Consider the following 26,752-nt stretch of genomic DNA (forward strand, 5'->3'; position numbering starts at 1 on the left):
GGTTCGATCCTGACTATGGGTGCTGTCTGTATGGAGTTTAAATGTTCTCCCTGTGACCGCGTGGGCTTTCCCCGGATGCTCCGGTTTCTTACCACACTTCAAAGATGATTTGTAGTTTAATTGGCTTTGTGGAGTTGTGGAGTTGTGGTAAAAATGGTAAACTGTCCCTAGTGTGTGTAGGATAGTGCTAGTGTATGAGGTGATCACTGGTTGGCACAAACTCGGTGGGCCGAAGGGCCTGTTTCTGTGGTTTATCTCAACAATAAACTAAACTAAACTTCTTCATCTTGTGCATACATTACGTATCTTGTTTATTTGTAAGATGATTTTGGGGAGGGATTCTAATACAGATATTGGCAGGGGAAGACTTTGAGGCCCCTAAATCCTAGAAACAAGGTAGGAAGGAGGGTAAGAATATTGGCTGTCTCTGACAATGCCCACTGAACAACTAGAACAAGCAGGACATCCAAGAAAAACACCTTGGCTACAAACTACATTGACAAGGGGAGATTTTATGCTCAGGAAAATATGTGCATATTGTTGTTTGGTTACATACAGTTTAATGCATAAGAGCAATGCATTGCATTATACATTGTGAGAGGCTTGGTGGAAAGCTCCCATCATAGTAGACTGTTGAGTTTAGTATAGATATACAGCATGCAAACAGGTTTATCAACTCATTGAGTCCACTCTGACCAGCGATCATCCATACACGAGTTCTATCCTACACACTAGGGACAATGTACAGAAGCCAATTAACCAGCAAACCTGCACGCTTTTGGAGTGTGGTAGGCAGCCGGAGCACCCGGAGAAATCCCACGCAGTCACAGGGAGAACGTACAAACTCCGTGTAGACAGCATTTGTAGTCATGATCGAAGCTGGTTCTCTGGCGCTGTAAGGCAGCAACTGAAACACTGCGCAGCCAGAAATGAAACAAAACGTGTTCACCTTTTGCACACATCAACCCATGCTGCAGCACCGCTAGTCAGGATCACACAAAGGAATAAAGAACAATCAGTTGTTCCACCATCTGCCTCATACCTCTCTTGCCTGTGTCAACCTAAACCTGCTCATTATCTATCTACTGCAGTAAATTCCACACAGACTGTGTTTGTAGACAGGATCGAACCCGAGTCTCTGGTGCGGTAAGGCAGTAACTCTACCACTGTAGATAGACACAAAAAGCTACGTAACTCAGATTCTCTGGAGAGAAGGAACGGGTGACGTTTCGGGTCGAGAACCTTCTTCAGACTGGTCAAAGAAGGGTCTCGACCATTCCTTCTCTCCAGAGATGCTTCCTGTCCCGTTGAGTTACTCCTGCCTTTTTGCGTCTACAGGTATCTTCAGTTTAAACCAGTATCTGGAGTTCCTTCCTACACTCGACCACTGTGCCGCCTATGTGATTGCATGACTTCTCTTTCAAGCAGAGCACCACAGGGGAGACCCGAGTATTTGCTTGAAAGGGAGACTCTTTTCCCCCTCCCTTCTCTGGCGTTGGAACCCATTCCCTGTCTATCCTGTTGCTGAACGTGCAACGTTCTGCTTAATTCTGCTCCCGTCTCCACTGGCTCAGGATGTTCGTTCTCAAGGTCAACACAACTGGGTCATGCTGCAAGTCCAATTCATCTTCGGAGAACGGAAAGCAAAATATTTTCATAATAATTGAGCGTGCCAATTTACGTAAAATATTCCACAATCCTTCACATTAGACTGGAGTGGTTAAAACCTCAAATTTTGTTTTGCAAGTTATAGGTCAATGCATGTAGATATTTTTCTTCTTAAAGATATAATCCGCAATTTAATTGCACCACCGAACCAATAAAAGTACTTGTTTTTAATTTGAGGAAAATTGATGGTCAAATTGACAACCTTTCCAATAACGTCATCCACTGACAATATAATAAGTCGGCTGAATTTCCTGAACTCCAAAGATTCATGATTGCACGACAAAATAAATTTCTCCTCGGCTCGTTTTTGACTGGGTGATATTTTCTGCTGAGTCTCTTTATTCCAAATCTATGCCTCTTCTTTCTTACTCGTAGAGTCATGGGGTCACAGAGTGATACAGCGTGGAAACCGGCCCTTGCCCACACCGGCCAACGTGTCCCAGCTACACTAGTCCCAACTGCCAGCGTTTTGCACATATCCCTCCAAACCAGTCAATAGACAATAGGTGCAGGAGGAGGCCATTCGACCCTTCGAGCCAGCTCCGCCATTCAATGTGATCATGGCCGATCATCCCCAATCAGTGCCCAGTTCTTGCCTTCTCCCCATATCCCCTGACTGCTATCTTTCTTTGTCTGCTCTGATCTGTCCTACCCATGTACATGTCTAACTGTTTCTAAAATGTTGGGATAGTCCCAGCCTCAACGACCTCCTCTGGCAGCTTATTCCATGCACCCACCATGTGAAAAAGTTACCCCTCAAATTCCTATTAAATATTTTCCCCTTCACCTTGCACCTATGTCCTCTGGTCCTCGATTACCCTACTCTGGGTAAAAGACTCTGTGCATCTACCCGATCTATTCCTCTCATGATTTTATAAAAGGACAAACCTACTGACATAAATTGCTTCCATTGAACTGAACTGGAATTACCTGGAGGTACTCCAGGTACACTGTGTAACCGGGGCCCAATATGAGCTTGTATTTAAAAATAATCATGCCGCAAGGGTGATGAAACGGGCCTCGTCAGAGCGGATGGAAGCCAACTGCCCAGTTCCATGAATTTTATTTTGATCCGATTAACATGAAGTGACATTAATATGAAGTGTGGATTCATAATCATGCATGTTCTCACTGAATTGCTTGGAAAGGTTGGCCGAACCTTTACCAAGATATTACTATATGCTGGAGCATCACTGAAATGAGCAAATACAAAACAAGGACCTTCTGTAGTTCTGCAATGCACCCACCACCCTTTGTGTGAAAAAGTTACCCCTCAGATTCCTATTTTCCCCTTCACCTTAAACCTATGTCCTCGATTCACCTACTCTGGGCAAGTGGCCTATTAAGCGATTACTTCATTAACTACATTAAGCCTCCTCTGCATGTTACATCTTTATAATAACACACGATCAATCTATCATCAATTTGTGTTGGCATCATTTTTCGCCTATAAATGGTGGGCCAAAGGGCCTGTCCCTTATACTATACTGTTCTATGCTTTTTCATCAGGTAACCTCTTCATCTTAGGTGTGTAGAAGGAACTGCAGATGCTGGGCAATAAGTTCCGCAGATTAACTGCTCTCTTTGTCAAAAGAAGTTCCTCCTCACCTTTCTAAAAGAGCGCCCTTTAATTCTGAGGATATGACCTCTGGTCTTAGACTCTCCCTCGCACTGCTTCATTAGTCTCAACCTGATCCAGCAAGCCACAAGTCTTCAAGGCCAAATAACGACAGATACCAATCTCTGGACTTGCCAGCAATGCTCACCATTTGGTGAAAGAATGAAATTGGGGAATGAACTCATGTGATAGAAGTCACAATATTTTTCACATACTTATACTGGTCGGCATGATGTGCGTGTGTATAATTGTTTTACCTGGATGAAGTTTAGCAGTCGCGACAGTACGTAATTTTGCGGTGTGGCGCGCTGCACTGTGGTCGTACTCAGGAAACCACCTTAGAACCCTGCTCTGAAGTGTATGCCAGAAATGTCACTCTTGTGTGCAACAAAGAATCACATCGAAGAAAATAAAATGCAAGTCGCATACTGTATATTTGTGAAGAAACAAAAAATATACAATTGTTATTTTGAATGCAGTGCAAAAAAAGTCAGCGCAGTATGCAGTCAAAAATATAGTGGACTAGTAAAACCCGCAATGATGTCAAGAAAGGACAATTTAATAAACGGAGTCACCAGAGAAAACCTCTGCTGTCATGACTGGCGTCTTTAACTACTTCATGTGGTTTGGAAATTGTGCCGTTATTATTCAGCTTTGAAGAAGCCTTCTCTTTTCAGTTCAACCACTTACGGAGGTCTGGTTTCTCGGCAGCTAATCAGCAAAGATGATCAAAATAACTTCTTTGGAGTTCACTCAAGTGTTGAAGAGAGGGGGTTTCTCCAAGTCACTGAGCCGTAGCGGCAGAATAGACCGTAGGAATTACAGCAAGGTCGGGGAATCTTTGCATTTAGAATGGAAAATGTGGTCATAAACGGCTGATGTTACAGCCACTGTAGATATGAATCAAAATCAAAATAAGCTAACCAGTAAGAAAACCATTTCATTCAAGTTTCTAAAAACCATTTTCCAACCATCGCTGACATCCACGATGGAAGAATGAGGATAGTTGCGATCATTTAAGTGCACGTTATGGGAATCAATTACTAAACAAACGACATGCCAACAATTCCTTTGATATTTTTTTACCCATTTTCTAGGCAGCACAGCGCCAAAGAACTGGGTTTGATCCTGACCACGGGTGCTGTCTGCACGGAGTATGCACATTCTGAGACCTCGTGGGTTTTTCCGGGTGCTCTGGTTTCCTCCCACGCTCCAAAGACATGTAGGTTAATTGGCTTCTGTAAATTGCCCCTAATGTGTATAAAGCAAAACTGGGATAACATAGAATAGACAATAGACTATAGGTGCAGGATTAGGCCATTCGGCCCTTCGTGCCAGCGCCGCCATTCAATATGATCATGGCTGATCATCCACAATCAGTACCCTGTTCCTGCCTTCTCACCATATCCCTCGACTCCACTATCTTTAAGAGCTCTATCTAACTCTCTCTTGAAAACATCCAGAGAATTTGCCTCCACTGCAGAGAATTCCACAGATTCAATACTCTCTGGGTGAAAATGTTTTACCTCATCACTGTTCTAAATGGCCTACCCCTTATTCTTAAACTGTGGCCCCTGGCTCTGGATTCCCCTAACATCGGAAACATGTTTCCTGCCTCTAACGTGACCAATCCCTTAATAATCTCATATGTTTCAATAAGATCCATTCTCATCCTTCTAAATTCCAGAATATACAAGCCCAGTCGCTCCATTCTATCAACATATGACAGTCCCGCCATCCAGGGAATTAACCTAGTGAACTAACGCTGCGCTGATTTCATTCAGCGTTACCGTTGAGATTCTGTCTCCGTGATCCTTTGTGTAAGAAGGAACTGTCTGATGCTGGTTTACACCGAAGATAGACACATGTGGGTGGCCACGGTGGCGCAGCGGTAACGTTGCTGCCTTATAGCGCTTGCAGAGCCGGAGACCCGGGTTCGATCCCGACTACGGGTGCTGTCTGTACAGAGTTTGTACGTTCTCCCCGTGACCGCGTGGGTTTTCTCCGAGATCTTCAGTTTCCTCCCACACTCCTTTAAGACATACAGGTATGTACGTAAGTTAATTGGCTTAGTGTAAGTGTAAAATTGTCCCTAGTGTGTGTAGGGTAGTTTTAATGTGCGGGAATCGCTGGTCGGTGCGGACTCGGTGGGCCGAATGGGCCTGTTTCCATGCTGTATCTCTGAAAATAAGGGGCGACAGATAGCACAATGGGCTAAGAGTTCGGCTGGCGACCGGAAGGTAGCCGGTTCAAATCCCGCTTGGAGTGCATACTGTCGTTGTGTCCTTGGGCAAGACACTTCACCCACCTTTGCCTGTGTGTAATGGAATGTAATTACGGCGGCAGGCGCGGGCACACCGCGACGCCCTGTGGCTCCCTTTCAAGGGAGATGCTAAAAATGCATTTCGTTGTCTCTGTACTGTACACTGACAATGACAATTAAATTGAATCATTTCAATCATAAAAAATAGAAACTAATAAAATGCTGGAGTAACTCAGCGGGACAGGCAGCATCTACGGATAGGAGGAATCAGTGAGGTTTGGGGTCGAGACCCTTCTTCAGACTGTTGCCTGTCCCATTGAGTTACTCCAGCATTTTGTGTCTATCCATGATCCTTTGTTTGATTGGCATTCACAATCAAACAAAGGTTTGAATAGGGATTCACAATAAGAAAATTGGGAGGTTCTGGAGTATCCATTTACTGTACACTTATCCTATTGTGCTTCAATGTTTTAAAATTATTTACTAGTAACTTATTTTGCTTTTGATCATTTTTAATTATTTAAAGCCATTAGGAACAAATATGTCTTCATCTATCATGTCCCTCATTGGAGACCCTTGGACTATTTCCAATCAATTCTTAATGGACTTTATCTTACTGAAATTATTCCCTATTTCCTGTATCTGTACACTGTGAACAGCTTGATTGTAATCATGGATAATCATTCCGTTGACTGGATATTGCAACTAAAAAGGCTGTTCACTGTACCAGGGTACACGTGACAATAACTGGGCACAGAATGAACGTAATTGGCAAAGTGATGCAAGGAAAATTCTTTCTAAGCAACGGGTCATCATTCAGAGATCTTCGGTTTCCTCTCACACTCCAAAGACGTACAGGATTGTAGGTTAATGGGCTTGGTATAAATGTAAATTGCCCCTATTGTGTGTAGGATAGTGTAATGCCCCTGTCCCAGTTAGGAAACCTGAACGGAAACCTCTGGAGACTTTGCGCCCCACCCAAGGTTTTTGTGCAGTTCCCGGAGGTTTTTGTCAGTCTCCCTACCTGCTTCCACTACCTGCAACCTCCAGCAACCACTTGCAACCTCCGGGAACTGCACAGAAACCTTGGGTGGGGCGCAAAGTCTCCAGAGGTTGCCATTCAGGTTTCCTAAGTGGGACAGGGGCATTAGTGTACGGGGATCGCTGGATGGTGAGGACTCGGTGGGCTGAAGGGCCGGTTTCCGTGCTGTATCTTTAAACTAAACTAAACTCTTACCCCAATCAGTCCTACAGATTTGAAATCCACATATTTCATGCAGTTGGACTGTTACAGAAATGATCTTTATTGACAGACATTGGATCCGCTGTGTAGCCACGATATTTGAGCAGGAAAACAGACTCTGGAGAGCAATAGTTCTCTCTCAAACTGTGCACGGGAAGCAGCAGGTTCATACGATGGCCTCCATAGTGTGGAACAAAGACAAAACAACATTTTTAAGCCGCAACTATAAATTCTTGGACTAACTCAGCAAGCATTAACTGACAAAAAATTGTAATGTGCAATTATTAAAGATAGTGTGCATGAGAGGAAATAGTGAGAGGCCCGGATAAGAGTGGATGTAGAAAGGAGTGGATGTTTCCACTAGTGGGAGAGTCCAGGACCAGAGGCCATAGCCTCGGAATAAAAGGACGTACCCTTGGGCAGGAGATGAAAAGGAATTTCTTCAGCCAGAGGGTGGTGAATCTGTGGAATTCTTTCCCACAGACAGCTGTGGTGGGTCCAATCAAGTTGTAGAAACATTTCAAGGATAATCAAAGGGTAATCAAAGGATAATCAAAGTCATAGCAAAGCGTCTGAATACTTATGTAAATGTGATATTTTAGTTATTTCTTATTAATTACTTGGCAAAAATTTTTAAACACCTGTTTTCGCGTCTTCCTTCTGGGGTATTGTGTGTAGATTGATGATAAAACAAAAATGAGTTTAATCCATTTTCAAATAAGGCTGTAATGTAACAAAATGTGGAAAAAGTGAAGGGGTCTGAATACTTTCTGAATGCACTGTACATATACACACATACGCACGTACGTACACACACAAAAAACAAACAATAAAAGTGCAGTGCAATAATAATGAATTTTCCATGTTCTTGTCGAGTTGGAATCCTTTTATTCATGCAGTAGTTAGTTATATTTAGACTTGTGAAAAATATATTTGACTTGGCCAATCTGTCTCATCTATTCTGCCGTTCAGTAGCTCAGCTGGCAAGCTCGTGTAATTCTGAAGAGGTGTGGGCTGTGTGATGATAATTCACCATGACAGATTGAACACATCTTTCCGAGTTGTCTCAAGTCATAGATAGACATAAAAAGCTCAGCGGGTCAGATGGGACCTCTGGAAAAAAGGAATAGGTGACGTTTTGGGTTGAGCCCCTTCTTCACACTGAGAGTCAGAGGAAAGGGAAAGGAGAGATATAGACGGTGGTGTAGAGAGAGATGGAACAAATAAATGAAAGACATGCAGAAAATTAACAATGACAAAGGAAACAGGCCAATGTTAGCTGTGGGCTTGGTGAAAACGAGTTACAGACAATGAAAGTCACCAGGCCAACATTGAAACTGGTACAATGTGAGAAGAGGAATTTTTACATTAGACGGAGTTTGACTTCAGTTCCTGCTTTATTCAATCTAGTATACTCTCCCCTGGTCCTAGACTGAATGCATTAAAATAAGGCTTCAATGTTTATTCCACTTCTAGCCACAAAAACACCCATCAAAATAATTAATTTGCAGCAAAGTTAGATTAAATCAGCTTTCATCTAAAGATGTATGAGCAGTTCTCGCTATCCAGCCCAAAGTTTATGGACAAATTTGTGGAAGGGGCCTCAGATATTTTGCAGTCTTTGTCTGAATGTTGAAATAGGAAGCCAAGTATATCATGATAATGTGTTAACTTTAACTTTACCCGATGCCATGCAGTGTTCTTTTAGTGACTGCCAGTAAACTTTCTGAAGGAACAGATTACATGCAGCCTGGGTAATTCTTATGCTTGTATTTCTATCGACAGGGTATCATTTTTATGGAAGGCACATTGCAAATTCTACTCAAGTAACCATTTATAATCAAAGACTGAAATTTTTCTTTTTTCGCTCATTCATCTTTTCACTTGTAACAGGACCAAGTTCAATATAAAGGGATTGCAGCTGATAACTGGTCACTGCTGATAATGCTTTGAACCTGAATGGTATTAGAATATATAATTGTTCGGTGGGGGAATCAAATCCTCTTTGCAGAATAGATCAGATATGGTTGCTTCTTTTGCTTGTGCAATTTGATTACTTTCTGTGCCTGACGAAAAATATGGTACGATCAAGGGGAGAAATCAGAGGCAACAAGAGATAAAGGACAAAATATTTCACACAGAGTCAAAAGCTCTCCGCCACTATCTCACTAAGCACAACAAAAAGGCTTGCAAAATTGTCCAAAGTAATTCAGTCAGTACTACACAGCGGCCGAAACAATTCGGCGATCCCTCAGCTTGGATCAACAAAAGAGCAAACATTATATTGTGTTGTCCCAGGGACTTACTAGATAGTATCACAGGCTTTTCAGCGTGATATTTAAAACTGAGAAGGCAGATACCATTGTAAATGAAATCTTTGGACAGGGAAATTGCCACATTAACTGGTGACGACCCGCTCTCCTTCCAGGTCTAATTGGCAGATACTTGATCCCTAATGACATTTAATTCACATTCCCCGAGGTCAAGTGGAGATGAGTGATATGGGTGGGAAAAACTTTGCCGTGTGGGTACACCGACAGAAAGCTGTGGAGGCCAAGCCAGTGGATATCTTTTAATGGCAGAGATAGATAGATAGATTCTTGATTAGTACGGGTGTCAGAGGTTATGGGGAGAAGGCAGGAGAATGGATTAGAAGGGGAGAGATAGATCAGCCATGAATGAATGGCGGAGTAGACTTGGTGGGCCAAATGGCCTAATTCTGCTCCTAGAACTTTTGAACATGAAATAGTTTACACATTGAGTATTTCCCTGATACCTTTGCAAACCCCTGTTGGACATCCTTCTATACACTCTGAATATCTTGTTTTAAGAGGGTGGTGGATCTGAGGAATTCATTACCACAGAAGGCTGAGGAGGCCAAGTCAATGGATATTTTTAAGGCAGAGATAGATAGATTCTTGATTAGTATGGGTGTCAGGGGTTATGGGAAAAAGGCAGAAGAATGGGGTTAGGAGGGAAAGATAGATCAGCCATGATTGACTGGCGGTGTAGACTTGATGGGCCGAATGGCCTAATTCTGCTTCTATCACATGAACTTTATCTTGGATTCCTTAATGTCCCCCCCCACCCCCATCAACTACATCACACCTTGCATCGCCGTTTACACTTTTAAAAGAATACAGAGTTGCTTTACTTTAGACTTGGGAGATACAGTGTGGAAACAAGCCCTTCGGCCCATCGAGTGTGCGCCGACCCGCGATCACCTCATACGCCAGCACCTCGTCCTGCACACTGGGTCAATTGACATTTTTTTTACCGATGCCAATTAATTTACAAACATGTACAGCTTTGGAGTGTGGGAGGAAACCGGAGCAACCGGAGAAAACCCACGCGCAAACTCCATACATACAGCGCCCGTAGCCAGGATCGAACCTGGGTCTCTGGTGCTGTTAGGCAGCAGCTCTACCGCTGTGTCACTGTGCCATGGAAAGAACAAATGCAATTCCTGGGTGTCCATGCCAAATCAATAAACACAGTTAAAAATACCCTCTGAACAAATGTCGGCTCATCAAGTACTAAACACACTGCAGCTTTTTTAACCAAATTTCATGGATCCCATTTTGGAATGCTCATGAAATTCAAGTTTACTCTATATTAAGCAAAAGCTCCACAGTTACAAATCATATATCCTTCACAGTAGCATCATACAACAATCTGACTGCTAATGTCCTGTTAGAGTAATACAGTGTGGAAACAGGTCTTTTGGCCCACACCGCCCAACATGTCCCATCTGCACCAGTCCCATCTGCCCGGATTTTAGCCCATATCTCTCTAAACCGATCCTATCCATGCACCTGCCTAAGTGTTTCTTAATCGTTGTGATAGTGGGTGGCACGAGTGCTGTCTGTACGGAGTTTGTACTTTCTCCCCGTGACCGCGCGGGTTTTCTCCGAGATCTTCGGTTTTTCCTCCCACACTCCAAAGACGCACAGGTTTGTAAGGTTAATTGGCTTGGGTTTGTGTAGTTGGTATAAGTGTAAATTGTCCCTAGTGTGTGTCGGCTTGTGTTAATGTGCGGGGACCGCTGGTCGGGGCAGACTCGGTGGGCTGAAGGGCCTGTTTCTGCACTGCTTCTCTAAACTAAACTAAATAAAACAAAATTATGTACCTGCCTCGATTACTTCCTCCAGCAGCATACTCCATACACCTACCACCAATTGTATAAAGATGTCACCCCTCAGGTTGTGATATTTGACAGTCTCACCCATGAATCAATTATCAAAGGCTTTGTCCCTGAATCAGATCTTCATTGTGGAAAGGGGTTGACAAGTCCACCTTATTGAGCTCTGCCTCCTCTCATCTATATGACGGTGAATTGTTTCTCCTCTCTGTACACATTACACATCGCCCAGCTTTAGTTGGGTGTACGGAATAAGGGGTGAGGGGATGTGCTGAGAGAGAGAGGGAGAGGGAGACAAGGTGGTAGGAAAGTGGAGGTGGAGGGGAGGGAAGGAGGGGGAGAGGAATGGGGAGTGTGGAGGGTGAGGGGCATGGAGAGTGACGGGAAAATGAAAGGGGAGGGTAGAGGGACAGAGGGAGGGAGGAAAGGAAGAGGGAGAGAGGAAGAGGGGGGGAGGGAGATTAGAGGGAGGATTCGAGATGGTTAGTAGAGGATCAGATGGGGAGAGGGAGAGAGGAAGGGAGAGAGGAATAGAGGGAGAGGGGTGTTGGAGGATGGGAGGGAGAGAGAGAGAGAGGGAGTAGAGAGAAGAGTGAGCTGGAGGCAGAGTGTGGGCGAGAGATAGAGAGAGAAGAGGGAGAGGAAGATCAGAGGGAAAGAGGGGTTAGAGGGACATCGAGAGAGGGAGTCAGAGAGAGCGAGAGACAGAGGGAGAGAGAGAGAGAGAGAGGGGGGGAGAGAGGGGGGAGAGAGAGAGAGGGTGGTGAGGGGTGGGAAGAAGGTTCTTCATCACCGTCAAAATAAAGGGGAGAACATTTCAGCAAAAGCAATAAGCCACAATTGAGTTCAAAATTGAGGAGCCACAAGTAGTAATTAAATGAATCATTGAAAACAAAATCTCACACAATTCTATTCAAAGTTAATTTCACCTTTGTTGTCTCAGAAATTGCTCTTTGACCTTGAAAAGTAACCATGCATTAAGGCAAAGCACTCTTCAGAACTGCTGCATCTGGTCAGCAATGTTAGCACCAAAAAGATTAGTCAGTCATAATACATGAAATATACCGACTATGGACTAGATTAATAAATGCTGTTGAGCTGCTAAATTGCTTCCAAATGAACACAGCTACATATATTCAATATTGTAACATTTGAAGTGTTTTGTAGAATTGTTGTACAAAATAGATGCCTTGTACACAAAGACCACAGACGTCCAGAAACCAATGCTGTGACACTTTAGCGGGCAGCTCACTGATATAGTTGTTTATCTCACTGTTTAGAGATACAGCACGGAAACGGGCCCTTCGGCCCACCAAGTCCACACCGACCAACAATCGCCGCACACTTGCACTACCCAACACACACTGATCTCGGAGAAAACCCACGCAGGTCACTCATGGGGAGAATGTACAAACTCCATACAGACAGCTCCTGTAGTCGGGATCGAACCCGGGTCTCTGGCGCTGTAGGGCGGCAGCTCTACCGCTGCGACACCGTGCCGCCCAAATGATGATCTTCACACCGCTACTTTTGAGAAATTTTACTCGAGTTAATCAAATATTTAGTTCATGCCCCTGTCTTGGACACCTCGGGAAATTTTAATTGGACAATATTTATTTGGCAAGAAAGGAAATATGCATTCTGTTAAGAGTGGAAATCATTACCGACACCTTAAACACCAACAAATGAGTCGGGAAGGAAATTAACCGCAAGTTCTAACCACAGATACAATAGCGCCAAACAAAGAAAGCACAAATCGGTTAAAAATATTCTGTCTAATTTCATGTCAACTTTCTCCGTAATAAGTATTTTTTATATATTCATATTTATAATGGAAACTTTGGAAAAAAATGGTAAATTTGCCAGTCTGTAACTATCAGGCAACGAGTGGGACGTTGGGTCGAGTGGCTGCAGCAGTCTGGGGCTTATCTGAATCAGGGGGGGTCTCCAGTACTTGGATAGTAGTTCAGGTGGATTAATAGTTCCGCACTGGCTGTGACAGAATGGTTCCAGTTATCTGATAACAGCTGGGAAGAAGAAACTGTCCCTGAATCTGGAGCAGGAACGGAGAACTGATTTTAGATGATCAGTCATGATCATATTGAATAGCGGTGCTGGCTTGAAGGGCTGAATGGCCTACTCCTGAATCTATTTTGCTATGTGTCTATGTTTGTATCCAGCCCCGCTGAGTTAATTGAGCATTTTGTGTCTATCTTTCACATGTCAATGCCTGCTTTTATTATTATTTTCATCAGAACGTGTCTTCCAAAGCATTGCTCATCAAATTATTCACCCGTTTATTTCAAGAGTTTACGTGAAAGCACTTGGGTGTCTGCCCCAACATCGTGCACCGAGCCAGCCTTCCCTCCCATTAACAAATGATCACTGTTCGGTACAAAGGATGACTCTTCTTTAAAGCCTGAAACTTTTTGGACGCTGCAAACAGGCAGTCTGTCCTTTTCCATTTAATATGAAATGCGTACTTTGGCAACAACGCACAAGGTACATGTTTATAGCGGGTTTTGAGTGCAGCGGGGACCATGTCAGTCTATGGTGAAGCCAACTTCTAGAAGAAATTGTGGGAGATGGGCTCAGATAAATGTGTCCATCTGAGGAAAGGGTCTCGACCCGAAACGTCACATATTTCTTCGCTCCATAGATGCTGCCTCACCCGCTGAGTTCCTCCAGCATTTTTATCTACCTTCGATATTTCCAGCATCTGCAGTTCCTTCTTAAACACGACTCGGATAAATGTGTGCCCTTTTCCAACAAGATAACCGAAGCGTGGCAACCCGAAATTAATTGAGGGACTTCGACAAATGTTCACCAGGGCATTCTTTGCCTTTGAGGGTAAGTGCATGGTCACCATTTTATTATGCAATTAAAACCTATGAATTTATTTTCAATGACTATAAATACTTTTTGTTCTTGTCTTCCTGGATCAAGAAGGCAAACCCAATAACAGTCTGGGCTTACGCATGAGTCATTGTGTAAACATCGGCAGAACGTATCCTCCCTGATTTACTCTAACATGCAACCGGGTTTAAAAGGACCAGACATCAGCAGCAAGCTTAAATGGAAAGAACGTTGACTTTATATTAGGATGTTACTTCCCAGTGTCTGCCGAAATTCCACCACAGGAAACCGCACGAGTTTGAAACAGTTTTCCCCCTGCGCTGGAAGCGATTTATTACCCAACCGTGACTACAAGCTTTCAACAATGTGATTTGTGCAGAAAATAAAATGCTTTTTGAAAAGGAGGTGTGACGAAAGAAAAATAAACCTACTCCGCCCAGTAGCGTAAAAGCACACTGATTCAATCATTTCATCAGCCGCAGATTGAGATTTTGTTTCAGTGCTGTTCCTTGCAACTGGATGGAATCAGTGCTACATCTCCCAACAAATCACTCCCTGTCAATTCGCTGACTTGATGCCGAAGTACATCAACTTGCCGCACAAATTGCAAGGTTTTCGGATGAATTATGTTGGAAATATTTCACAACCTACACCGTCCTTTCTCAAAAGGAGCGGCCGCATGTTCCTTCGCTCACAAATGTGAGATTTAGGAGTTGCTAAATCAACATTCTGACTTCCTGGACATATGTTTGACACAGGTTTTGCAACAGACTGTGGGGTCTAGCTACATTAAACACATCTCCATGTTGGGGGCTTTCAGCAGAGTCCCCCGTCTTGTGCCTGTCCAACTGTTGACAGACATGTCGATGCCCGCCACACCACACCACACATGTGCAAATATCATTCGCTTCAACGCAACCCTTCAAAGCTATTAATAACAGATTTGGTGGAGGACAAACGATTCACCAGCAACTGTACTGTATGTAGCGTCGTGTGTTCACTTCAAACTAATAGCAGCACGTTTTTTTTTGTTTTGTTTACTTACCTGAACATCTTTCCTTTGGAAAAGTTCTAAACAACTGACATTTTCAGGCAGTTTAAACAAAAATCACAAATTTGGATATGTTGACCTCTAGAACCATGCTTGCTTTGGTGTTAGTTTGAAAGGGAGCTTGAGCATTTGCTTGCGATACTATGAAATGTTGATGCTGAATTAACTTTGCAACAACTGCAAGGCTGAACAGCTATTGTGTAATAATGTTCGTCATTTTAATCTATCCCTGGCTGCAAGGAAATGCGCTCCATTGTTCCTGGGCCACTTAAGAAGCAAGCGTGGTGATAGTCCACGCTGTTTATCACTCCTTGTCTGACCAACTTTTTTTTTGAGGTATGTTATTCAGGAAACGAGTCTCCGGTGAGACATTAATAACCAACTCACTCAGAAATGAAGCTGCACGCAGGCTACTGAAGACCCAAGAATGTCTCTCGGTTTCGAAAACAGAATTCCCTTTGAAATGGCAGCCTCTTCGAAAAATTCATTACGCACCAACTGCAACCTGGAAATCGAGTGTAATGTTAAACAGATTGACAGTTCCACGGGTTTTGCCTCCAAAAGCCAACAAGGGTAAATATGTTTTGAGATAGCCATCGAAATGAGGAGTTGGCTCGCAGGAGTTCTGAAGTAAAGTCACAAAGTAAGATGAGAAACACAGCGTTTAAGAAGGAACTGCAGATGCTGGAGAAATCGAAGGTAGACAAAAGTGCTGGAGAAACTCAGCGGGAGCAGCAACATCTATGGAGCGAAGGAAATAGGCAACGTTTCGGGCCGAAACCCTTCTTGGGGGGGGCGGCTCAGCTCTTCCTCGGCCCAGGAAACCAGAGGACCCGGAGAAAACCCACGCAGTCACCGAGAGAACGTACTAACTCCGTGACGACAGACTAACAACAGAATGTGAGGTCCAGCTACATCAAACACATCTCCATGTTGGGGTCTTTCAGCATAACCCGTAGTCAGGATCGAGCCCGAGTCTCAGGTGCTCTGCCGCTGCGCCACTGTACTTCCCCACAGTTCCCTCTTTCAACTTCGATCTATCTCTTCACCCCAAGTTGAAGAGTCAGTCAAGGATCTTGACTAAATAGCGGAACCCTCTTTCCACTTTGGGTGGTGTAGCTGCTTTTGATACATGTTCCCATCATCTCCTCAAATACAACAATTCACACAAAGGATGATACGTGTACGAAACGAGCTGTCGGAGGAGGTAGTTAAGGTTAAGGTGGGTACTATCGCAATGTTTAAGACAGGTACATGGGTAGGACAGGTTTGGAGGGATATGGGCCAAACGCAGACAGGTGGGACGAATGTAGATGGGGCATGTTGGTCGGTGTGGGCAAGTTGGGCCAAAGAACCAGTTTCCACGCTGTATCTCTCGATGACACCACAGGATGCATCTAAACTAGTCCAGGAATATTGCTCAATAGTTGGATTCAATTTCATCCATAAATGAAATCATGTATAAATCAAGAACGATTTAACATAGAACAGATTAAATGGTGCAAATGCTGGCAATCTAACACCAATGGACTCCTATACTGTTACAATTAAGCGGCATTACGTAAATCTTTAAGAGGGTAAATCAGCTCACAGCACAAAAGGGGGATTCAAGCCAGTGTTACAGATATCATTTCAGTTTTGGGAAAATAGTTTTCAGCCGATGGCATTACAGATGCAACTGTGTGCGTGCAGGATTTTGTAACAAAAATAACTCCCAGTTAATTTAATAAAAATTGTCACAACCTTAGACAAACAGTCGGCTCAGACGGTGGACTTCAGTCAAGATCTGAAATATAACCACATTGATTCGAAAGTTTCTCAGTGTATTTATGGGGGGAAGTGAAGAAGGCAAGATGGATAGTGGTGGGAAATGCAGGAAGATGGGGATTCATTCACACAAAATTAATTCATAAGTGATAGGAACAAATCAGGCCAATCGGCCCATCAGGTCTACTCCACCATTCAATCATGGCTGATCCATCTCTCCCTCCTAACTGTATAAAGTACTGTTGACACTGAGTCAAAAAACTTTATAATAAGTACTTTAATAAGAATACATACAGGAACCATATAAATAGGTACTGTAGGCTCGTAGTTTAAACTGAAAGTATGGTTGCTTCCATTCCACTAGATGGCATAGTAGAAACCCGACATGGATTTCGGATCGTGTCAACAATAGCAAAACCAGACATGGATCAAATCAGCAATAGTGATTGATCTGCACTAACCCAATTCTCCTGCCTTCTCTCCATAACCCCTGATACCCATACTAATTAAGAATCTATCTCTCTGCCTTAAAAATATCCATTGACTTGGCCTCCACAGCTTTCTGTGGCAATGAATTCCACAGATTCACAACCCTCTGATTGAATTGTCGATATATCACTATCATGGTGCTCTTAAAACAACTGAGCAGCGATTACCTTGCACACTAACCCTATCCTACACACACAGGGGACAATTTATAATTTTACCATAGCCAATTAACCTATAAACCCGGAGGAAACCCATGCGGTCACAGGGAGAATGTACAAACTCCGTACAAAGAGCACCCGTAGTCAGGATCGAACCTGGGACTCTGGCGCTATAGGGCAGCAACTCTACCGCTGCACCACCGAGCCGCCACTGTGTTTCTCTTCATATTTCACCCAGATCGCGGGAGGAGAACTCACAGTTCAAAGCAAGCCAAAATACTTCACATTTCATTCCATCAACATTATCCCGAGCAGATTCACTCAAAAGAAAACGATCTGTTAGCCTAATTGAATGGAAAACTCCAAAACCTCTTTTCTCATAATTAATTGCAATACATCAGGGGTTGTTGGGCAGGAGGCAATATCTGTGGGGCCCAAAGGAATAGAATTATAGAATCAACAGATTGATGGATGATCTAACATATTGGAAACATTTTCAAGAAAGCTGGCCAGTGTCATGGTTGAGTGACTATGCGCATTTGGTTACAATTTATTGATAATTTTTCAATGTGCTCCACGCTCTTGGGGTCAAAGCTTCGATTTTCAGGGGATCTGCCATGATTGCTGGTGCACATAGTAACGCTTAAAAACAATTTTCAGCTGCTCCCGTAACAGAGACCAAACAAAGTGATTCGCAGAAGCCCATCGCCTGCAATGTTCTTTGTTATCTCCGAGTGCTCTGGCAACCCACGAAACAACATTTGCAAGTAATAAGCGGCAAATCATTTTGAAGATTCGAGAAATCTGGGCAGCGGTAAAGTTGCTGCCTTACAGCGCCACAGACCCGGGTTCCATCCTGACTACGGGGGTGCTGTCTGTGTGGAGTTTGTATGTTCTTCCCGTGACCTGCGTGGGAATTCTGGTTTCCTCCCACACTCCAAAGACGTGAAGGTGTGTAGGCAAATTGGCTTCAGTAAAATTGAAAATTGTCCCTAGTTTGTGTTGGAATAGCATGCGGGGACCACTGGTCGGCACGGATTCGTGGTGCGAAAGACCTGTTTCCGTGCTGTATCTCTAAACTGAACTAACAGACACAGATAGAGTTTAAATGTTGGTTAAAAAAATGCCAACAGTAAATTATGGGTTTTCAAAAGCCAATTAAAACTGTAAGCATGCAGAAACAAATAACTGCAGATGCTGGTTAATGCCCTGAAGAACACAGAGTGCTGGAGTAACTCAGCAGGTTCAGGCAGCATCTCTGGGGAGCATTGATAGGCGATGTTTCTTGTCAAGGCCCTTCTCTGAAGAAGGTCTGACTGAGTCTGAAGAAGGGCCTCGACTTGAAATGTCACCTATCCATGTTCTCTAGAGATGTTGCCTGACCCCTTGAGTTACTCGGGCTCTTTGTGACCTAACACTCAAAGCAAATAGATTTGAAGTCGATCAATTTGCTAGCATTTATTTAACAGCGGGCAAAGAAATGCATCTTGTGGAGGGATATGGATCATGTGCGGGCCAAGGAGATTAGTTTAACTCAACATCACAACCGACATGGAGAATTGTGGGCTGAAGGGCCTGTTCCTGTGCTGTACTGTTCTATCTTCTATGAAATATAAATAACATGTCTCCTGGTGATTCCAAATGCATCGTTTGTCACTACAAACTTATTTTGTTCTTGTATTTGTAATTTGTCAGTGATTTGCAAGTGCGACTATAGTAGATAAGGTCATTTCTCCTTATTCTCTAGTAAACTACTTTTTCCTTGGTAGTAAAGTTGTCAATGCGGAATGGAATTGTAATCTGAGTAAAATGTACAGCAATGCTTCAGAAAACAGGAATAAAACTCCACCCTTCAAAAACAACAATTGTGCAACCACAATTTACATGTGAAAGTGAGATAAAAATACTTCAGAGATACAGTGACGAAACAGGCCCTTCGGCCCACTGAGTCCATACCAACCAGCGATCAGCCATACACTAGCGCCATTCTTTCCACTAGGGAATATTTAATTTTATTTACACTACGAACTTAAGGTAGACACAAAATGCTGGAGTAACTCAGCGGGCGAGGCAGCATCTCTGGAGAGAAGGAAAGGGCGACATTTCGGATCGAGACCCTTCTTCAGATAGATCAGCACATTCCTTCTTTCCAGAGATGCTGCCTAACCCGCTGAGTTACTCCAGCATTTTGTGTCTGCCTTCGATTTAAACCAGCATCTGCAGTTCTTTCTTACACACCCTACAAACATTGGAGTATTTTGGAGTATGAGAGGAAACCGGAGCACCTGGATAAAACAGGGAGAACGTACTAGCTCCGTACAGACCTCACCCGTGGTCGGGATTGAACACGGGTCTCTGGCGCTGTAAGGCAGCAACTCTACCGCTGCGCCCCCAAACCTCCAGGGTAAAAAAGTATGAGCGCACGCTGTATTTTTATTTGGTTCTGATGAGATGAAATACATCAAGGGAGATTATGAAATTATGGACAAAATTTGATTTTTCTTCTCTTTCAATTTTAAAATTGCATCTTTTCTTATTTCCACTGAAATAAAACCAGAAACTTTCTTCGTGGATTTGTGGATTACAACCTTTCTTTTTTCTACCCGTAAAATCTTTGATAAGCTCTATTTCCGTTTTTCTTCTGTAAAGCAATGATAAATGTTGTCGTTATTTCAAAGAACGCACATTAAAGTTAATTCCAATTTTATGTGACACAATATCAATTATCCTTCTGCAGCAATAATTGCCATTTAAACTGTAACTTTGACACAGCATAACTACCCAAGGCACTACACAAGACTGTTGCCAAACACAAAACTAATGCCCACCATCAGAAGAAGATATGTAGGAAGGAACAGCAGATGCTGGTTTATACCGAAGATAGACACAAAATGCTGGAGTAACAATGGGTCGGGCAGCGTCACTGGAGATAAACAATATACGACGTTTCAGGTCAGAACACCTTTCAGACTGAAAACAGGGTGAAGACTATTCCGTCTGAAGAAGGGTTCCGACCCGAAACATTACCTAATATTTTTCTTTGGAGATGCTGCCTGACCCGTTGAGTTACTCCAGCATTTTGTGTCTACCTCCACCAGAAGATGATACCAGGATAGGTGATAAAACATCTTATTTAAAGAGGCAACAGTCCAGGGAGGATAGAGGGATAGATGATTTTCAAGGCTTATAACATTACTTGTGGAGACACAGCGTTCAATTGTGAAACAATTAAATTCAGGGTAACCAATAGACTGGAATTGTAGAAGCATAGATGTATCAGAGGGTTGTTGGCTTGGAGGAATTTGTAGAGGTTGAGAGGTGCAAGATCTGAAAGGATTTCAAAACCAAGGGTATGAATTTTAACCTTAAACCATTGATTAACCAGGAGACAATGTGGGTCAACATGGAATGGTACCGAATGAATTAGATCAGTCAGGATTTGGGCAGAAGAGTTTAGGATAATCTTTAATTGGTATCAAAAACCCAACTGCTTTACATAAAAACCTGACAATGCTGGAGATGTACAGCTGGTCAAATGGCATCTGTGGGAGGAGAATAATGTTTCCAATCAATGATCTTTTTATCAGAACTGGGAAATATTACAGATAAAGCGTTGTTTTTAGCTGCAGGGGTAGCTAAGAATAGAGAGAGCAAAAGTAAAGGTCTGCCATGAGCAGGAGAGATAGAAAGACATGAGTGCAGGTGGGACTGGTGGTGGTGAAGGCATGTAGTGTGTGCACGCATGTGGTGTGTGCACACGTGTGCATGTGTTTGTGTGTACATGTGTGTATATATATGTGTGTGTGTGTGTGTGTGTGTGTGTGTGTGTGTGTGTGTGTGTGTGTGTGTGTGTGTGTGTGTGTGTGTGTGTGTGTGTGTGTGCGCGCGCGCGCGCTTGTCGTGAATTAGGTCGTGAAAGTGGTACAGGCCCTTAATCCATGTACTACTGCAGACCTTGCACTTAACACACTAGTAGCGCAATGATGTGTACATCAGTGGCGAGCCACTATATAGCATAAGGACACGAAAGAAGAAGTTTTATACTAAATTCTACACATTTGTAGTTTAAATGACACACTCTCCAGCTGCGCTTTTTTTTCGATGGTCTCATATACTTTTCCTTTGCATATTTGCCATTTCATGTCATGCGTCAGCCAAGTGAAGCCACCACCATTTAAGTAAGTAAGTAAGTAAGTTTATTGCCCAAGTATTCACATACAATGAATTTGCCTTGGTGCTCCACCCACAAATAACAACATGACATACAGTGACAGTTACGAATGACTCGGAAAACACTAAACATTAATACTAATAATAATAATAAACCATGAGTGATGTTTTACAACACCATTTCAATGCTATTTTACGAACTGTTCAACAAGTCGTGGAACAAGACTTCTCACCCAACATGTTTTTGCCCCCCCCCCCCCAAAAAAAAACCCCAGCTCAGGTATCTCCTGAGTTATGCTCCCTCTACTGGGTACACAAAGAAATTCAAGTAAAGGAATCAAATGGATCAACTGGAGTTTGTTATTGATTCTCAGATCAGCAATGAAGAAGGGTCTCCACCCGAAACGTCACCTATTCATTTTCTCCAGAGATGCTGCCTGACCTGTTGAGTTACTCCAGCTTTTTGTGTCTATCTTCTGTTTAAACTAGCATCTGCAGTTCCTTCCTCAGCAATGCAAGACTTTACTTAGATCAGATTATGTCATAAGTGATAGGGGTAGAATTAGGCCATTTGGCCCATCAAGTCTACTCTGCCATTCAATCATGGCTGGCCTGTCTCTCCCTCTGAACCCCATTCTCCTGCCTTCTCCCCTTAACCTCTGCCACCTGTCCCAGTCAAGAATCTATCTATCTCTGCCTTAAATATATCCACTGATTTGGTCTCCACAGCCTTCTGTGGCAAAAAATTCCACAGATTCACCACCGAGTAAAGAAATATCTCCTCATCTCCTTCCTAAAAGAACGTCCTTTAATTCTGAGGCTATGACCTCTAGTCCTAGACTCTCCCACTAGTGGAAATGTGGTGCATTTGTCAATTTTCCTCATGCTGTTTTCGAAAGAGAATTCTTTTGACAGGATATGAAAAATTAATTCTGCGCAGTGCAATCTTAAAAGTGTCAAATGCAGGCATCACGATCCTTCGAAAGTATGGTGACATGCAGATTGACAGACCCAGCTAAATTTAATCAAAAGTTCTGGCACATCTCACGTTCAACATCGGCGAAACCCGAGCTATGAATGACGACTCTTCAAATCTTTTTAGATCGAACATGAAAAGTTAATAACTTTGTGATAGATTATCCAGGCTTGACGCTGATTTCGACCAGTGTACGTTTTCTAATTCTTGATTAAGTTTTGTCCTCAGTTCAGTGGCATCGAACAAAGAACGCATCTGTTACTTTGCTGACAACTTGACCACAACTTTATAAACAGGTAGAAGAACGACAGATTATTCTACCAAGTTTCACCCAACTCAGCAAATGCAATTAAACTATTCACGTTGACATCGACATGCAGAGAATTTTAGCGGGTCAGTCAAAAAAAAAGGCTGTATTTAAACATCTGTAATGATATATAAAATGTGGCCTGAAACAGTACGACAGCATCACTATTAGAAACTTTGCTTGTTGTTGTATCATGTTGAGACCCAAGAACTCTGACAAGAGTAAACAGTTTTTAACAAACGTGTAAAACATGCAAGTTTAAAGCAAAATTATTGCATGTTAATTGAGCACTGTGATCAGAAATTTTCTGTCTTCAAAAGCCAAGCAATGCCACAATAAGCAGCATGTATGGGGATACTGAAATCTGGAACACCACAGGTGAACACAAAATGCTGGATTAACTCAGCGGGACAGGCAGGATCTCTGGAGAGAGTGAATGAGTGACGCTTCAGGACGAAATGTCACCCATTCATTCACTACAGAGATGTTGCCTGTCCCGCTGAGTTACCCCAGCATTTTGTGTGTGGATCCTTGGTGTAAACCAGCATCTGCAGTTCCTTCCTACACACTCAGCAAAAGCACATTCTTTTAATGATTCGGATCTTTCAGAAATTGCCACTGTTGTGTAATGAATAAACATAATTGGAAGCAGCATAAACTAGTGCCTGCCAACTTTTGTGCAAGACATTTCTGGCACCTTTCTCTACGCCTGTGACAAGTGAAGAGCAGGAACTGACAACATTTTAATTTTAGTCATAAAAGCAATGCATTGCCTCAAGTCTTACATGTTCTCAGTAAATTAGCCTTGAATTCATCAGAAGGTTTCAATACGGCACGCTATTGCTGCAATGTTGAAGTATTTTCCCTTCCTTCCCTTTCCAAATCATTTCATCATTTCACTGGGTGGTAAGGTGGTGCAGCGGTGGAGCTACTGCCTTACGGCGCCAGAGACCCGGATTCGATCCTGACCACGGGTGCTGTCTGTACGGAGTGTGCACGTTCTCCCTTCAACCGTGTTGGTTTTTTCCGGGTGCTCCGATTTCCTCCGACATCCCAAAGACGTGCGGGGTTTGTGGGTGAATTGGCTTCTGCGAGGTGAATACAGCTCGGTGTAGAGCAATGATCGGGTGATCGTTGGTCAGCGTGGACTCAGAAGGCTGAAGGGCCTGTTTCCCTTGCTGTATCGCGAACCTAAACTAAACTAAGCATCCTGACATAGGTTTAGAGTCATAGTCATAGAATGAAACAGGCCTTTCGGCCCAACTTGCCCACACTGGCCAACATGTCCCAGCTGCACTGGTCCTGCCTGCATGCACTTGGTTTATGTCCCTCCAAACCTGTCTTATCCATGTACCTGTCTAACTGTTTCTTAAATGGTGGGATAGTCCCAGCCTCAACTACCTCCCATGGCAGCTTGTTCCATACACCCATCACCCTTGGTGTGAGAAAGTTACCCCTCGGATTCCTATTAGTGTCCGAGGATTTCTGAGTTTGGAGTGGGTGATGCCCCTTGATGGTAGGCTGAACAAAAGTGAGATGGGTCACAGGGTCGGGAAACCATGACCGCGTGTCACCTCTGACCTCTCTCCACACCTCCTCCTTCCCTGAGCTGACTGGCGTACGGGAGAAGGAGAAGCGATGCAGTGGAACAATCAATTCTTTGAGAGGGCTGATGCTGGAGGCAGTTTTTGTTTCTGCCTGAACAATCTGGGAACAGGGGCCAGAGGGTCAGGATAAGGGGTCAGCCATTTGTGAGATGAGGATAAATTTAATTACCTTGAGTTTATGGTTCTATGCAATGCTCCATTCAAGTAGGCTGCAGAAGCCCGGTTTATGAGTATTTTCAAGGCTTCTATCAATAGAAAATTGGTCAGTTCTTATAAGATCCCGAGAAGAATCATGCATTGTCTTTCTGCTGACTTGAAGGAGCCAAACAAAAGCTTTTCACTGTACCTCGGTACATGTGACAATAAACTAAAGTGAATAGATTGGGTAAATGTAGTCTTTTCCCTAGAGTCGGGGTATCAAGAATCAGAGGACATAGGTTTAAGGTGAGGGGGAAAAGTTTAATAGGAACCTCCGAGGGGCAGGTCTGATCAAATCTACGCTAATTTACTGAGAACATGTAAGGCGTGAGAGAATGTATTATTCTAATGAATAAAACATTTTCTTTTAAACGCAAAGAGTGGTGGGTGTATGGAACGAGCTGCCGGAGGAGGTAGTTGACGCGAGTCCTCTCACGATGTTTAAGAAACATTCAGACAGGTAGGTTTAGAGGGATATATGGGCCAAACACAGGCAGATGGGATTAGAGTAAATGGGGCATGTTGATCGGCATGGGCAAGTTGGGTCAAAGGGCCGAGAGAATAAAGACGGGACATGGCGAGGGTGGGGGGAGGGGGCAAGAACAAAGATGGTCCATTGAGGACTAAATGGAATACCTTTAAAAATATAGCTAAAATGGGTCATATTTGATGCATGTCTGTATATGCCCAAAATACAGCGAAAACGGTACACGATAGCGCTACAATTTTAGGGACGCCTTACTCGTCATTCGTTTGGAGTGTGCACTAGTAAGTTTCATTCCATTTGACAAAATAATTCCTAAGTTATTCCCTTAATAAACTTTTGTTTACTTTCTACCGTTAACTGCGCTCCCACTTGCCGGCCCAGTCAGCAGCACCTGCGCAGTTGTGGGAGGGTTGCCGGGCCCGCTATTCATGCCTGTGCAGTTGGGGGAGGTGTCACAACGAGGACCCAACAGGTCCATGGGTCATCTAGTATATATTATCTATATTACTAAAAGTCTGATCTTGACTACTTCCTGTTGTTCTGTATATTGATTTTAGAAAAAAAACGCTGCCACTTATGACTGTGATTTTTGGCCATCTTACTCAGAGTCCCCCTCCACTGGACAGGACAAGAGGATTTTTCCCATTGATGAAAAATAAAAGAGTTATTAGTGTTTAAAAAATGTTGAGATTCTCTCTCCTGAAGGCCAGGCCCCTTCCGGAGGGACTATAAAACCCGGAAGTGTGGAGGTGCCTCAGTTCTCTGCAAGATGGGGGAGCGAGAGGTTAGAATTCTCAGTCTGAGCTGTGAATAACACTGAACACATGTCTACTAAACTGTGAGTGGTTTTACTGACCTGTCAGTGCCCTACGTCAGGAGAAGACAAGCTACGACAAGCTCACGGTCGCCGACTGTCGCCAAAAAGTTTTGAACATTTCAAAATCCAGCGGCGACTAGATAAATGCTACGACTCTTTGGGCGACTGAGGAGACTACTCACGACCATATATTAATTTTAGAAAAAAAACGCTGCCACTTATGGTGATTAGGCTGTCGCCACACCCCAGCAACCGTGTGGCGACAGCCTAATCACCCGCAGTCACCTAAAAAATCGCCTAAGTGGGACAAGGCAGCAACTCTATCGCTGCGCCACCGTGCCACTTGTGTGTGTGTGTGTGTGTGTGTGTGTGTGTGTGTGTGTGTGTGTGTGTGTGTGTGTGTGTGTGTGTGTGTGTGTGTGTGTGTGTGTGTGTGTGTGTGTGTGTGTGTGTGTGTGTGTGTGTGTGTGCGTGTTTGCCTGTCAGTGTACGTGCGTGAGTTTGTCCACGTTGTATTTGGCTGTGGTGCCTTTGTCAAGAGTGTCTTAGTGTCACATGTACCGAAACGGGACTGTGAAATCCCCACGCAGCAACACAGTCGATTTGTAAACAAATGGCCCAATAAATAATATAATAAACAAAAATTTAAAGTTCAAGGAATTAAAAAAAGTGTGTGTGTGTTTGTCTGTGGTGTGTACGGGTTTTCAATGACTACATTGAAGGTGAAAGTTGCAATAAAGGGATTGGGATTGGTGCAATAAGTTCCAAGCCAAGCTATTGCCAAGGCATAGATATTTGCATCTTACAAATAAACGTTAGATTGCAAAGTGGAGGAGTTTCTGGTTGGTATTAATGCAAGGAGGATTCTCAAGGGCACCCATCCAACAAAACAACACCAGGCATTTCATAATCTTGCACAGTGATGTTTTTTATTTT

This window comes from Leucoraja erinacea, chromosome 23 (genome assembly GCF_028641065.1).
Source record: "Leucoraja erinacea ecotype New England chromosome 23, Leri_hhj_1, whole genome shotgun sequence".
NCBI classification, from domain to species: Eukaryota; Metazoa; Chordata; class Chondrichthyes; order Rajiformes; family Rajidae; genus Leucoraja; species Leucoraja erinaceus.